The following is a 4,666-nucleotide window of genomic DNA, read 5'->3' as shown; positions in this document are numbered from 1 at the left end:
TATTCCCAACCAACTAACTTGACCCTTGAGTTTTTCAGCGGGGTATGACTGCTTGTAGACTAAAGAGTTCTATGTTCCATGCTTGGGGGGATGTGCCAACTCTGCCACACCAGCACTCCTCCTTCCCCAAGAACCCCCAACCTAGACTAGGCTTAGATCTTCAGCAGGCTCTTCACTCCTGCTCTGATCCGCCACTTAATTCTTCCCACCAGGTGGGCCTGGGGCTGGAAGCAACTGCAGCTGTACTTCTGTAGCTGCCTCACTTCCGCTACCCCCGGGGCGGTAGCCCAACCTCGAATTCCTTCCACTCCCGAAGCTTTTCCCACTAACCTTCTCTGTTGTCTTTGGTGTTTGTGGGTTGAGAAGTCTGGTAACTGCTGAAGCTCACTGATTCAGGGCACTAGGGCATGCTCCGCCCAGCTCCTGGTCTGGTTGGTCCACGCTGCTCATGCTGGGCTCTGCTCCGCTCTGCTCCCAGCTCCGTGTGGGATAGACCTCACCCAGAGACCATCCAGGCTGTCCTGGGCTGGAGCCCTGCTTCCCTCTGCTGTTTTGTGGGTTTTGCAGTTCTAGAATTGGTTCAGAGCCATTTTTTATAGGTTTTTGGAGGGACTCGGCAGGGACCTCACGCTAGTCCCTGCTTTCCAGCTGCAATTTTGGCTCTGCCCAAGTTAGTCTATTTTTTAAGGTGTTGTTTTCTTCAATATTTTTTTTCAGTATTTTTTTGGGTCTCCTTTAGCAAGTCATTGACTTGTTTTTCATAGTTTTCTTGCATCATTCTCATTTCTTGTCCCAATTTTTCCTCTACTTCTCTAACTTGCTTTTCCAAATCCTTTTCGAGCTCTTCCATGGCCTGAGACCACTTCATGTTTTTCTTGGAGGCTCTTTGACTTTGTTGACTTCTTATGGCTGTATGTTTTGGTCTTCTTTGTCACCAAAGAAAGATTCCAAAGTCTGAGACTGAATCTGAGTGCATTTTTGTTGCCTGGCCATGTTCCCAGACAACTTACTTGACCCTTGAGTTTTTTGTTGGGATATGACTGCTTGTAGAGTAAAGAGTACTTTGTTCCAAGCTTGAGGGGATGCACTATTGATTTCAGAGCTATTTCTAGCAGCACTCCTCCTTCCTCAAGAACCACTAGCCTGGTCCTGACTCAGATCTTCAGCAGGCTCTTCACTCCTGCTCTGATCCGCCACTTAATTCCTCCCACCAGGTGGGCCTGGGGCCAGAAGAAACTGCAGCTATAGTTCTGTAGCTGCACCACCCCCTGCTGCCTCTGGGGCAGTGGCCAAACCTCAAACTCCTTCCACTCTGTCCCCTGCAGCTTTTCCCACTAACCTTCTCTGTTGTCTTTGGTGCTTGTGGGTTGAGAAGTCTGGTAACTGCCACAGCTCACTGATTCAGGATGCTAGGGCCCGTTCTGCCCGGCTCCGAGTCTGGTTGGTCCTGCTGCCACCCACGCTGGGCTCTGCTTTCCTCCGCCCCCAGCTCGGTGCGTGATAGACCTCACCCAGCAGCCATCCAGGCTGTCCTGGGCTGGAGCCCTGCTTCCCTCTGCTATTTTGTGGGTTCTGCAGTTCTAGAATTTGTTCAGAGCCATTTTTTATAGGTTTTTAGAGGGACCTGGCGGGGAGCTTGTGCAAGTCCCTGCTTTCCAGCCACCATCTTGGCTCCACCCCAGGTGAAACATTTAATCTCCTTGAGTCTCAGTTTTTTCACCTGGAGAATGGGGATACTAGTATCTGTAGATCACTACCTCACAGTGTTATTGTAAGGCTTAAGTGAAGTAACATATGCAAAGTTTTTGCAAATCTTAAAGCCTATTTGAGTGCTTTCCTCAGCCTCTATTTACTCTTCTGTAAAATGGGGATATTATTCCTTATACTATCCATGTCACAGACTATTAATGAAGAAATATATAATAACTATAACATATATAGTATACATACCATAGTATGTATAAATAATATATAAAAACCATATAACTATACAACGACTATATAAATGAGTAATAATTCTATTTGTTTAAAAGTGTCCTTATAAATATAAAATATTCTGTAGCAGAATATTGTAGATGGAGGATACTTCAAAGGCTCATGGGCACAAGAGTCAGAAGGGACCTCAGGAGCCTTCATTTTTCCAGTAAGGGCATGGAAGCCTAGGAGGTTAGGTGATTTCCCTAAGTTTACACAGGTCATAAGCATTGAGGGGGAATTGGAACCATCTGTTAACTTTGCTCATTGTTCTCTCCATTATACCATATTGCTTCATCATCAGTCAAATGAGTCCTCTTTTATTTTGCACATGTTTTTCTTCCTTCTCTTATCTACTTAGCCCTCCCCCTTTCTCCCTACTTGACCCTATCTCATTCATCTTCCTATGGTGAGCTCACATTCCATTTCTTCCATGAAATCCTCCTCAGCTCTTCTCCCTCACAAGGACCTCTTCCTTCTCTAATATCATGGGCCATGGCCCAAACATAGCCTTCATTTTTGGTGCTTAGCCATATTGATATCCAATTTTTGTGTATTCAACAATCAAATCCTAGTATCATATGTTAAGTACCTACATTGAGCCAGACACAGGACTTAAGTCCCAGGGATATAAAAGGAAAAACAGCAGCTTACATTTTGTGGCAGCTTAGATAGAGCAGTGCATAAAGGGTTCAAATTTTGCCTCAGACACTTACTAGCTGTGTGACTCTGTGCCAGTCACTTAACCCTGTTTGCCTCAGTTTCCTCATCTGTAAAAAGAGCTGGAGAAGGAAATGGTAAACCACTGTAGTGTTTTTGCCAAGAAAACCCAAGAATCAGACTGAAAGACAACAAAGGTGTGTTAATAAATTCCTTTGTTTTACTTCCAGAGCTTGCCTTAATTGATCAGGGTGAGGCCCTAATCTAGATTTCTTTCAACACTGATAAGAACTTGGGGTGGAGGGGGAGAAGGGAATTAGGCTAGGCCTTGTGCAGGTGGTGGCATTGAAACCATGCCTCCAAGGGAGCCAAGGATTCTGTGAGTTAGAATTTAGAGTGTAGCGCGTTCCAAAAATACATTGCCCACTTGCTCAAAGGCATAAGGATGACAAATGGAATGTCACCTTGTTGTGGTTGAATCTTGCGTCAGTGAAGAAAGAAATCTAGGTTAGAGCCTTGCCCTGATCAGTTAAGGCAAGCTCGGGAAGACAAAGGAATTTAACAACACAGGAAGGCAGCACAAACTGGTGGACCTGGCCTCTAATTAAGCTCTGTGCTGCTTTTTATAGATAGGAGTAAGCAATTTCATACAACAGAAAGATGATCTTGACTGGTCCATGTTTCAAATGAGGAGATGGGATTAGTGTCACCTCTGCTCTTGCTTGGTCCTCCTAATTTAGGAGATGAGAATAAGGTTGTTCTACACCAACAACAGGGAGATGGAATGTTACTTAGGGGCAACAACCATCAGGCCAGTTGGACTGGAAGAAGAAGTGTGGGAGAAGAAAAATATGAAATCAGACTGGAAAGGTAGGCAGAGGGAAAGGGAACAAGCATTTATTTAATGCCTACTAAGTGCCAGCCACTGCACTAAGCACTTTTTTTTAACAAATGTTATCTCATTTGATCCTCAACATAAACCTTGGAAGGCAGGTGCTATTATTATCCCCATTTTACAGTTGAGGGAACTGAGGTAGAGAGAGGTGCCAGGTCCACACAGCTAGGAAGGTCTGATGTCACCTGGGCTCACCCTCAACTCCTCTCTCTTACCCCCTTTATCCAATCTGTTTCTAAGTTCTGTCAATTTTACTTTCATAATATCCCTCATATATGCTCACTTCTCTCCTCTGACAATGACAGCAGGCCCTCATTTCCTCACTCCTAGACCTCCACTGTAGCCTTCTGGTTGACTTTCCTATTTCATCTTTCCCCACTCTAGTCCATCTTCCACTCAGCCATCAAATTAATTTTCCTAAAACAAATGTCTGACCATGTCAGTGCTCCTTTTTACCTCCACGACCAAATATAAAATTCTCTTTGGGATATTTTAAGGCCTTTATAAATTGTCCTTTTCTTACCTTTCCAGTTTTCTTATACCTTTGTCCCACCCCTTTCCCTCCACAGTGCTCTGGGATCCAGAGACACTGTCCATCTTGCTGTTCTTTGTATAAGACACCATCTCTTGGCTCTGAGCATTTTCTCTGGCTGCCCCCCAAGCCTGGAATGCTCTCCTGCCTCATCTCTGCCTATTGGCTTCCCCAATTTCTTTCAGTTCAGGCTAAAATCTCATGTTCTGTGAAAAATCTTTCTGGATCCCCCTTAATGCTAGTGTCCTCCCTTGGTTGATTATCTCCAATTTATCCTTTGAATAAGATAGATTGTTGTTATCTACAACACTGTTGTTAACCATAGTTGTTTGCATGTTCTCTCCTCCCAAAAGATGGTGAGCTCCTTTAGAGCAGAGTCTGTCTTTTGCATTTCTTTGCATGATTAGTGCAGCACCTGGGGATTTAAATGCCTCATTGACTGACCTAACTGGTTTCAATGCAGAATTGGGACTAGAACCCAGGCATCTTTCCACCATGTAATAATGTTAGAGGAGCTACTGTATGAAGGCGCCATTTTGCAAAGTGATGAAGCCTTTAGGAAATGGGAGCATATGCAATTCCTTTAATCATGAAGTATAGACAAT

The sequence above is a fragment of the Trichosurus vulpecula genome, chromosome 2 (assembly GCF_011100635.1).
Source record: "Trichosurus vulpecula isolate mTriVul1 chromosome 2, mTriVul1.pri, whole genome shotgun sequence".
Classification (NCBI taxonomy): domain Eukaryota; kingdom Metazoa; phylum Chordata; class Mammalia; order Diprotodontia; family Phalangeridae; genus Trichosurus; species Trichosurus vulpecula.
Note: the sequence above shows the minus strand (reverse complement) of the source record.